Source organism: Drosophila miranda, chromosome XR, assembly GCF_003369915.1.
Source record: "Drosophila miranda strain MSH22 chromosome XR, D.miranda_PacBio2.1, whole genome shotgun sequence".
In the NCBI taxonomy this organism is placed as follows: domain Eukaryota; kingdom Metazoa; phylum Arthropoda; class Insecta; order Diptera; family Drosophilidae; genus Drosophila; species Drosophila miranda.
Window position 1 is genome coordinate 41,967,723 of NC_046674.1, and position 12,560 is coordinate 41,980,282.

Here is a 12,560-nt window from a genome sequence, read left to right on the forward strand (position 1 = left end):
TATAACTATTCATAAGAGTCAGGGAGCAACATACAGCAAAGTGGTCGTCCACACTTCATCCAATATGCAAAGAGAAGCATTGTATGTAGCTTGTAGTAGGGCCACCAGTGCGAACGGACCTTATATCGTTAAACCACTCATTCCTTCGAGACCCAAGCGGGACTGTCCTGTCGCGAAAGAGATGGAGAACTTGCGTTCCGCTAAGTTACTTCACACCCACTTCGATTGTTTACTCAATCCGTCCGAATTAAATATTTTCTTCCATAATAATTTCTTCTTCTTGCACTGCCATTTTATCGATGTCTGTTCTGATCAGCTAATGCTCAAATCTTCTATTTTGTGCTTCGTTGAGGCTTCCACATACTCAAATGAAGCTTATAATATTCCTGGCTTTTCCACAGCAGTGCGGTTAGATTGCCAGTCCGTAGCCAGCGGAGCTAGACCGAAAAGAGGCATTCTAATATTCGTTAGAAATGAACTTTTGAATCATTGTAGTATTATTGAAAGTAATCGATATTATGCGGATTCCGGGAACTTAGCATCTCCAGTGTTCGAGTATACTTTGTTTAAGTACAAATCTGTCGGTTTTATTGTTATTTACAGAACCCCCACGTATCCGTTGCGAAAGTTCGAAGCAGAATTTGAGGTCTTATTTCAACGGCATCCATTTTTAGATAGAAATTCCGTAGTGTTAGGAGATTTTAATTTATGCCTTCGTTCCCTTTCAGGTTGCTGTAAGAAAATTTATGAATTCCTTTCAGAAAGGAATTGTAGGTCATTGTTAGATTTGAACTCGTCCACAACCAATTGCGATACGCATATTGACTGCGCGTTTTCAAACATTTCCGATAGCAGGGCCACCGCGCGCACCTTTGAGACTATCTATAGTTATCATAGTGGAATTTTAGTTAATGTTAGAGAGGCAGAAGACTAAATTTTTTGGTAATCAGGCATTAGTGTAAATATTTAATATTTTGTATTATTTAGCCGTATTCTGAATTATATTAATTCTTTAATCTTTACCTTTGTTAAACCTTTTTTATTTTTATCCGTTTTATTATTTTGTTAATTAAGTTTAGGTTGAAATATGTTTATTATTAATCATTTCTATGTATATAGGTATTCTTGTTAGTTTAGATATTTTTATAAAGGATTGGAATCCTTCTTTTAATTTTTGGGGAATATGGAGCTTAAAAACGCTTTTAAAAGCAGCTCAAGTCGACTCGTAGGTCCCCAAGATTATATTTTGGCTAGAGTGACCCCATTGCATCGTGATGGCCTCCCCGTGGTGTTCCCTGGGTACCAATTTAATGTATTAAATTGGGAGCTAATTCGAGCGGCGTTTACGTATAAAATATATTTTATAACTTACATACATGTATGTAGATCATAAGCTCACGTATATACTGACTGAGTACCGGGTATAAAGTAGAGCCGCGGCCTTTGCCGCGGCTCACAACGTTCCCCCTCGTTTTGGAATAGTTTTCCGATTCTTCTTTGGACTAACTTTGCTTTTGCTGGCTATTATAATTGTAGAACTATCTACCTTGGCATACACTACGGCAGCATAAGCTTTTTTTGGATGCATCGGCAAACCCATGAATTTGCATCGACTTATTGTGCTGAAAATTTAGCCATCTTGGTATCCGAATTCTCTCTAACTCTGTTAAACTATCTTTAAAAGAATTCCATTGCCGAGTATCCTGTTCTGATAATTCTTCATCCCAATTTTTGTCTGCTAGCCAAAGTTCTTGAATAAACAATTTTCCGACAAGTGACACTGGAGACAACCAGCCTAAGTGGTCTTACATCTTGGCTAAGGTAGATAATACTATTCTCTTGTTATTTTTCCTAATTGGCTTTTTAGCATCGAGTCGGCACCAGGTCATCCATATAAAAATCATTCTTTATGATTTCCATAATTGCTTGATTTTTGCAATTATCTGCTATTGCAACAAGCACCCTAGTTGCTAAGTAGGGTGCTGAAGCTGTACCGTACGTAACGGTTGTGAGTTTACACTCTTTTAACTTTTCGTTTGGATTATCTCTCCAAATTATATGCAAATATAATTATTTCAACATTAATTTGCCGGTACATTTTTTCAATGTCCGCAGATATTACAAATGGCCATTTATGCCATTTCACCATAATATCGAAAATATCAAACCCACATGATATCATTTAAACTTTTATTGTTTGTGGCTTTTGCTGAAGCATCGAAAACTACCCTCAGCTTTGTCGTTAGACTGGAATCTATTATGACTCCTTGATGGGGCAAATAATAATTCCCATCATCTTTGGACTCTACCATATGTCCTAAGTTTTTATATTCATGCATAAACTTTATGTAATTTTCTTTTAATTTTTTATTATTTCTGAGCTTTCTTTCTAAACTTTAAAATCGCGCCATAGCCTGTGGTTTTGAATCTCCTAAATCCTTTTCTTTTTTAAATGGTATTTTAACCACATACCTACCATTCTTATCTCTTCTTGTTGTTTTCAAGAAATGCTTCTCGAAAACATCTTAACTACGTAATTCTTTTCACTTTCCAATTCCCAGAACCGCTCCAAGTCCCCAACTTCAATTGTTGTCGCCACAATAAATTTTTCACCTTTTTATTTGGTGCAACCGGATATAATCCATCCGAATTCTGTATTTTGACCAAGTAGTCCGTCTATTTTTACTACTCCGTCTTTTAAAATACGGTTAAACAGATCTACAAATCTTGGTTTGTTAAAGTTAGCGTCTGCCAACACATAATCTCGCCACTTAGTTTTGTCAATATTGAAAGACTTTAATGGTAAAGCTTTTATCGGTTTCGGAAGAATAATTGCTTCAATATTTAGAGAACCATTATTATAATCACGAGCTTTTACCGATAACGTAACTTTGTACTTTGAAGTGCAAGAGTCTGTAGATGACACTCCACTTACCTCGGTGTTCGCTCTTTTTCGCACTAAGTTTAATATTTGCGCAGCTTCCTTTGAAATTATGGTACATTCCGACCCACAATCAATTAGAGCTCTAAGGTTTTGATAGCCACCATTCCTTGCCTTTTTTTATAAGTGCTGTGGCTAAGAACGCTTCTTCTTTTGTTAAGCAAGTGGTAACATTTTCTCTCTTTTCGTATGATGAGGTTTTTTACAAATCCCACATAAAATTTCAGATAAGCATTTCTTATACGTATCATGCCTACAGCATTTTGTGCAAAGGAGCTGTTTTTTAACAAACTGACCTCTATCTATCGGACTCGTTCCCTTAAACTTACAGCAGTGAATTCTGGTATGTCCTGCCATTTTACATAGCGGACAATTTTCTTTTATTTTACCATATTGCACTACTTTTTTCAACGGTTTAAACTCTTTATCCTGCGACGTGTAAAGAGAAGTGTACCATTGTTCTGAAAATTCCATTACATCTGGCAATGCTTGGATCTCTTTTGTCCTTTTTATATGACTTTCATATAATTGTAAGGCATCTTTGTTGAATTTTTTTAACACTATCACACTAATCACATCAACTTCTTCTGTTAATTGTGACTTTAATTTGATTAAATATATTGACTCATTTATAGAATCAGAAAACCATTTAATATGTTTCGCTGAATCGTGATCTAGCATTGGTAAGTCTAGTAAACGATTCAGCTGATCCGAAAAAATTATTCGTTTATTTTCATACCGCTTGGTCAGCAATTCTCAAGCGGCATTATAATTTTCTAGCGGCCCAGTTAAAAGGTGCGCTACCATACTTTGTGCTTCACCCTTTATCGCGATTTTTAATTGATAATTGAATTTTAGAGATGTACTCAGACTATCTCTGTTATGAATTAATTCACAAAATATTTGTGAAAGGCCATCCCACTCTTTTTCTTCGCCCGAGAATGTGGGTACTTCTACTTTCGAAAGATCAGGAAAATCGATATCTTCTTTTTTTATCGTTGCCCCTTTAGTATCCACGCTGTTTTCCTCAGCTATGGTTTGCATTTCTTTCAAAGTTCCAGTCTCTACTGATTGTAGCTTTTCTTTTTCTACCTTTCCTTTCGTTAGGGGTTCATTATTTTTGGACTCTACATACTTTTTATGTATGTCCTCTATATTTTTAATGATTTTTTCATACTGCTGTCCCTTATAGTAGTCATGATCGACTACTCCATATGTTAACAGTGCGGATTATTGCTGAAACCTTTTGATTACATCGCTGGTCAAATGACCAACTTCAATCTTCTTAATTTCTTTTGCTATCGGTGCTTGAGCCTCTAATTACTTCTTCCGATAACATCTTACTTTAATTTTTTAACTTGATTAGGCTTAAAAACAAATTGAGACTTAGCAGATACATTCTGCTGTTGTTGTTACTGCTGCCGCTGAAGTTGCTGTCGCTGCTGCTGGTTTTGCCTCTGCTTAAGTCGCTGCTGCTATTGTCGATGCTGCTGATGTCGCTGCTGCTGGGTTCGCTGCAGTTATTTTCGCTGGCACAGTGGGCACACACAAACCAATTTATTTATTTATTTTTTCACAGTCACAGTCACAGTTAATTTGCCACTTGTATTTTTTTCAATTACTGGCCATTAAGAATTTTCGTATGTTTCGGACTATTAATTTTTTTTCATTTCGATGTTTCAACCTCGAAAAAGCCACCGTCACGAAATTTTTTTTTCTTTTTTCACTTACAATAGATATACATGTGCTGTAATCTGTTAAAAATACAGCCTGTCCAGCTCGTATTTTTCAAAATTATTAATTGAAACTTCGGTTTCATTAACTTTTTTATATACTCTGTTCTTTCCTACAGGAGGGAAATCAGAATTTTTTTATTGGTTTGGTTGTCAGTGAACTGGACACTTGTTCAGTCTCAAAGGAGCTGGTTTAACTCTGTGCTCTTACCACAGGGGGGAAAGAACGTAGAGTCTCGAAGGACCAAAATGTTAAGACCTTAAAGGAAAAGTCTAGACATTTGCGAGTTGAGTTGTAAATTCAAAATTTTAAGTTTTATTCTTAAAATCAGAGCCTTATGTGTGACTTGACAATGAGGTAGGAGGTACATTTTTGTATTCTATGTGTTAGCTACTTATACGTGGCGCTACCACAAGCTCATCGTCAGTGTTGTTGCTTCGCGAACACTCGCTTTCTGTCAGGTACTGCTTATTCTCGGTACCTGGGGATGCCCGCTTATTCGCAGCTAACCTACCTACCGAGATAGGTTCTTAGCTATCCACAGCCTGCGGACGACGCCACAATAACAGTTCTACAGTGGCGGTGCGATTGCAAGATAGTGGAATCACTCGTCATTGAAGGATATCGTCCAGGCGCTGATCCAGAATTCGCTATCTGGAGCAGAATGTTTCGTTTGTTGATGTTTTGGAAACTTTTTTGTTTACTTATACGCAGGTATCTGCTCGAGGGTTTTAATTTCTAAGTAAACGATTGTTCTTGGCACTGATCTGCACCAAATTGCTTGGTTATTTTAGCCGGTCTGCCAAATAATGCAATAAGATCGTTTAAAATCAGTGCGCACACGAGTCGGTGTACGAAATATATACATATTTCAATGCTTTAATTTGCATGCGTCAGATACGTGTCGGTACATGAAACCGCATACGACAGATATACGCAACTGTGGCTTAGAACACTCTTCATTATGTATAGAAAGGAAAAGTAATACAATTTGTTCGCTTCTGACCATTACAGATCTACCTAAGATGAATGCGAGGTTCGGAGAGGCAAAGTGAAGGGTCTCCGAACACTAAAAGTACTTGGAGAAGAGAAGGACGAAAGCGAGAGTGATCAGTCCAAAACCACGACTCGGAGAACGGAAGAGTTCGGCGCCAGCAAATATAGCACCAATTTCGCGGAAGAAATGAGCAACAGCAGAAGGCGGGAACATGCCGAAAGAAACTGAACATCCAGTACAACAACAAAGGAGACGCCAGCACGGCCAAAGTCGGGTCGCTTACATCCCACGATCCCGTTATTCATCAGTAGAAAGATCACCCGAAACCTCGCTGCCTAGGCGCAGAGGTTACCATTGGGGCCCGCATTAATCACCATTTTCACGAAGGGAGGGAGAGGTGTGAGGCGCAAAAGGAAGAAAGAAAAATATATACACGAAAATTTAAAAAAATAATATGTTAAGCCAACAAATATGGAACAAAAAATTAATCTATAGTTAATTTATTATAATCAATCATTATTCATATAAATGAGTAATAAAAAACGCAGATAAAGAAATATGAGGATTTCGGTTCTCTTGATTCGAGATGTATCGAGTTCTTTTCTTTTCAAAAGATCTATGTAGATGTAGGAAGGCTGGGGAGTTATTCGTTTTGAGTGAATCTGGCCTTATTGGATCCTCCATTTTGAATTTTTGAAAACTGACTTGAAATTCGTAATTATTGACTACGAAAGCCCCCGTATGGCGGGTTTCAAGCAAGTCCAATGCATTTTTCAAAAGAGTTTTCACCATGTTTCGACCATATTGGTTTTTTGATGATAGAAAAAAACTGCCGTGATAGAGCAAATCTGACCTCGGATTCGTTTTCAAGGCCCCAAAATACATAGGGATATGATACTATGGTCATTCGCGCACTTTTTTTTTAGGTGACTGTGTAGTCTATTCGCACGAAGGACAAAATGTTGAAGGATATAAGTTGAGTTGTAAACTCGAACTTTTTTATTTTCTAAGCCTATGGAATATGGACTGGATATATTGGGGACTATAACTTAATTGAAACTAAGACCAATGCTAAGAATAGGAGGGATTTGCGGCACTTATTCCCACAATCATCCCTTACAATGACACCTAATGTATGCATACCACATGCTTTAATAATTGTGTCGACAGATTGAGTCCTTTCAGCTTTTGTGGCTTAACATCAGGTTTTTTTCAAATGTTCCTTTGAAACTTTTGAAACAATCTCCACTTTTCAAAATATGTTGTTGCTACATCTTCTTTTGATACTGGTGCTAGAAATGTGGTGCTAACTTGAAAATTTCCTTGGTGTCAAACTATCTTCGCCATTTTTATACCCGATACTCAAAATGAGTATACGGGTATATTAGATTTGTGGTGAAAATGGATGTGTGTAACGTCCAGAAGGAAGCGTTTCTGACCCCAAAAAGTATATATATTCTTGATCAGCATCAATAGCCAAGTCAACTGAGCCCTGTCTGTCTGTCCGTCTGTACGTCCCTATAAACGCCTAGTGCTCAGAGACTATAAGAGCTATAGCAACGACATTTTATATCCAGACTTCTGTGATATGCCACTGCTACAAATGTATTTCAAAACTTCGCCCCAACCCCTTGCGGCACCACAAAAACGAAAATCTGTTGCATCCACAATTTTAAAGATACGAGAAAACCAAAAACGCAGAATCGTAGAGAATGACTATATCTTCTAGAATTATGAAAACAATTTCATTCTTTCTCGCTCTATCTCTCTCTAACACACACGTTTCATGGTCGGCTTTGCCAATTGCTAAAAGTGATCGCCTAGATTTTAGAGACTAAAAGAGCTAGAGCAACAAAATAGTATCCACACTCCTGTTGGATCTCACTGTGACAAGAGTATTTTGAAATTCCGCCCCACCCCCTTCCGACTTCACAATGAACGAAAATCTGTGGCATCCACAATATTGAAGATACGAGAAAACGCACAATCATAGAAAATGACCATATCTACCAGATTGCCGCATCATTATTATAGCATTAAGGAATCAATTTGCGGTGGCTACGCAGCGCCCGACGACATGTTCAGACACGTTTTCTGTCTCTCCCGCACGCACACATCGTCGCTCAATGTAGCCATACTGACTATGTATGTATCGGGTATAAATGTGTATAAATGTATAAATGTTGCGGTCGCAGCAGCAACTCACATCTATTTTTAATTATTAGATATAATACATTTAAGATTAAATAATAATATATCCTATAGCCGAATAGTGTACCGAGTAACGACACCTTTGACCCTATCATACAAAGTTGTTTATATATCATTGAATATGTTGCAATAGATAGTATTGATGTTAGCTTTTTTTTACAATATAAGGTGTCGAAGATGGGGATGGTTCGGAAAAAGAGAGAGCAGGATATTGTCAAATTCAGGACAGTTGATTAGTATATGTAATTTTCCAAGAAATTTTCTCTTGCTCCGTGTCCCTTTCTGCTTGGCGTCTTCCTTATACTCCTATTCTTGCTCAGTCTCACTACCGCTGATAACCGGGATGGATATCTTCTTCTTTTTGAAAACGATATTTTCTTCTCTTTCAGGGTGCTGATATTCGTTGGGCGCTATTTCCTCTGCATCACAATCTTCGATCTATTGGCCTATTCAAAATCCGTTATAGGAGTTGTGCGTATTTGGCGACACCAATTTAATCTTTGGTCTTCGTGAAATTAACTGTTTCGCCGTTTTCAGATTCCCTATTTAACGTGGTTTTTGGGTATTTTTTCGAAAAATTACTAATTTTCGTTTTTGTAATTATATTTTTTATATAATTGTTTTTGACAAAAAATCAAATTGTGTATTTGGGTGATAGCAGCGATACCAAACGTCATATAACATATATTGTATAAGTTGCAAAAATAAGCTAAAAAATATAGTTAATACGAGGGGGAACGTTGTAAGTTGCTGCGGAGACCGCAGCACATATCTTTGTCGAAACATATTGCGGTGTACTAACACATGCAAAGACGTTCTCTCTGCGCTCTCTCATGATGACGCGTCAGTACCCGAACGCCAGAGCCGAAGTCTCTGGGGTATTCAAACTGGTAACCCATCGTGTGACGCTTTCTGGTATGAGCTGGCACATCTATATACTTTATGGTTAGTGGTTTCTTATAATACTATCGATAAGTAAATCTTAAACTAATGTTCATATCTTACATTCGAACAACCTGACTACAGATCGCCCACGATCTACACACTAAGGCATACAATTTGTTAAACATTTCTTTTTCGGTATTGTCTTAATTAACATACTTTTTGTTAAGACCTTAAAAAGAGTCTAGACATTTGCGGGTTGAGTTGTATATTCAAACTATATTTTATCCTTAAAATCAGAGCCTTATGTGTGATTTTACAATGAGGTGGAGGTACATTTTTGTATTCTAAAATTATCGTTAAGCCTACGCAAAGGATACATTTTACTGCGGGTGTGATTTTAGGACTGCATTGGTTAAGTGTGTTCTCCACTTTTGTTTTGTTGTAGTATCTTTTAATGGGTTACAGATCTTTGCTTACACCCGAACAGTCATAACTTGTCTACTTTATGTGATTTCTTTAGAGACCAGTTTTTTGGATACATGAGTGGAATGTGTACAATAATATGTTTATGTTTGAACATTCTGAAAGGGGCCGAAAGTGGCAAGATTTCTTGTGAACCTTTTTGTATACATTTTTTTTATAGCTATAGTTACAAGTGCAGATAATCATTTACAGTCAATTACAGTGGGTACAGGGAAGTGCTATCGCTTGCATTCTTCGAGCTACTTTAATTCTTCTTATGGCATAGATTATTAATATTATTATTATTATGATTCCGATAATCAAGGCCGCATGTCCAAATACATGATGGAACTTAAGTCCTTTTAAATCATGATGACCTTCTTTTAACAATTTTAATTCGTTTCTAAACTTATCCATTTCTTCTGTGTGGTTAATTAATGGTACTGTTAATGGATTCCCAACAACTTTTGGTATTTTGCTTATATTACTTATATTTTTGTATTTGTATTTATTTATTAAATTAACAAATTATCTGTTAATAATGGTGCTTAGTTACTAAAGGCGGAAAAAGATAAGTTAAAAGTTATCTAAATTTAAATGATTATAAATATTGCATGCAATTAGTTTAAAAGACAGTTCAGGGGATAGGGTTTGACAGAGGGAGTTATAATTATGGCATAAAACCCTAAAAGGTTCATGATCAGCATAATTAGACCTACATATGGGTAGACGGATAGGCCTAAAAGTACGGGTAGGTCTAGATGGAACGGCCAAGTCAATCTGACCCAAGAGAGTTTGGGAGTCAACAGTCCCAAGAAGGAGCTTGTGCACGAACATTACGCCATTGCATATTCTGCGATGGTGCAACGACGGCAGGTCAATAAGATTTAGCCTAGACCGGTAGGGTGGCAAGATTCTACCCGAGTCCCAGTTAAAGTTCCGAAGGGCAAAAATTAAAAATTGCTTTTGCACGGGTTCAATAACAGCCTGCTGCTCTTTATACTGCGGGCTCCACACACAAGAACAATACTCCAATATAGGACGTACTAACGAGATGTACAGTTGTTTCGTAACGTACGGGTCGTCAAACTCCTTGGACCAACGCTTGATGAACGCTAAAACACCCTTAGCTTTATTTACAGTTGCAGCTATATGGGTGTTGAAACACATCTTATGATCAAAAAGGACTCCGAGGTCATTTGAACTCGAAATTCGCTCAAGGACATGATTTCCTAGAACATATGAGACAAAATGTTGAGCGCGACGGTAAAATGTCATAAGATTGCATTTGGAAAGGTTCAGAAAAAGAAGATTAGTTGAACACCACAATAGTAGTTCACTTAGATCAAGTTGAAGGCGTGTGTGCAAATACCAATCAGAGTAAGAAAGACAGATTTTGACATCATCAGCATACATTAGTGTAGTGAGTATGTTATAACTTGAGGAAGGTCGTTCACAAATAAAATAAACAGAAGCGGGCCCAGATGACTTCCCTGTGGCACACCTGAAGTAACATTAACAGTATTTGACAACACGTTAGAAAACAAAACACGTTGAGTACGGTTAGAGAGATAGGACAAAATCCAATCAAGAAGATTCGTTGGGAACCCTAATAAAGAGAGCTTTTGAATAAGCAGAGCATGGTTCACAGAATCGAATGCCTTGCTGAATATAAAAGGATGCAATTGGCTCGTGGCTTTCTGTTTGAATACTGTGATGAGGTACTAGTATTTTATCATCGGTTCGCACAGTACAACCATGTATTATTGTTGAAATTCCTTGTTGGGGATGATCAATTAGTAATTGATTTGAGTTTTTACATTGAATTCTAGCATTAGTGTTGTAGCATATTGGGTATTAGAAACCTTCGAGGAAGGCTGAGCAGGTGATGGTTCGTCTCCCGTCCGGGCACGTGCTTGTTCCGGCTTCCGTCTCATCGGCAAGAAATGGGGTGGTTTTTATTTCCAAGGACGGACGGGACACAGCTCTACTCCAACAATCATAACACAGATACAGTAACGTTCATTAAAATTTCACGTGCAGCGAAGTATCGGACACAAAAACGAACATGAGCAAATACACATAACCACGCACACGGACACATACACACATACGAATCGTGACACGGTGTTGTTGTGACCACTTATGCCCACCCTACCATGATCACCGCTCCCGTTTCATCCGGTGATCCTATAAAGAAGGTTTTTACAGCCTCCTATCCAACCACATTACCCTTCTTTGCCCAGCATGGCCCCCGCATATAGAACTCTAGCACCAATTCATGTTAAATACTATAGCTTCTTATACGTGGCGCTACCACAAGCTCATCGTCAGTGTTGTTGCTTCGCGAACACTCGCTTTCTGTCAGGTACTGCTTATTCTCGGTACCTGGGGATGCCCGCTTATTCGCAGCTAACCTACCTACCGAGATAGGTTCTTAGCTATCCACAATAACAGTTCTACAGTGGCGGTGCGATTGCAAGATAGTGGAATCACTCGTCATTAAAGGATATCGTCCAGGCGCTGATCCAGAATTCGCTATCTGGAGCGGAATGTTTCGTTTGTTGATGTTTTGGAAACTTTTTTGTTTACTTATACGCAGGTATCTGCTCGAGGGTTTTAATTTCTAAGTAAACGATTGTTCTTGGCACTGATCTGCACCAAATTGCTTGGTTATTTTAGCCGGTCTGCCAAATAATGCAATAAGATCGTTTAAAATCAGTGCGCACACGAGTCGGTGTACGAAATATATACATATTTCAATGCTTTAATTTGCATGCGTCAGCTACGTGTCGGTACATGAAACCGCATACGACAGATATACGCAACTGTGGCTTAGAACACTCTTCATTATGTATAGAAAGGAAAAGTAATACAATTTGTTCGCTTCTGACCATTACAGATCTACCTAAGATGAATGCGAGGTTCGGAGAGGCAAAGTGAAGGGTCTCCGAACACTAAAAGTACTTGGAGAAGAGAAGGACGAAAGCGAGAGTGATCAGTCCAAAACCACGACTCGGAGAACGGAAGAGTTTGGCGCCAGCAAATATAGCACCAATTTCGCGGAAGAAATGAGCAACAGCAGAAGGCGGGAACATGCCGAAAGAAACTGAACATCCAGTACAACAACAAAGGAGACGCCAGCACGGCCAAAGTCGGGTCGCTTACATCCCACGATCCCGTTATTCATCAGTAGAAAGATCACCCGAAACCTCGCTGCCTAGGCGCAGAGGTTACCATTGGGGCCCGCATTAATCACCATTTTCACGAAGGGAGGGAGAGGTGTGAGGCGCAAAAGGAAGAAAGAAAAATATATACACGAAAATTTAA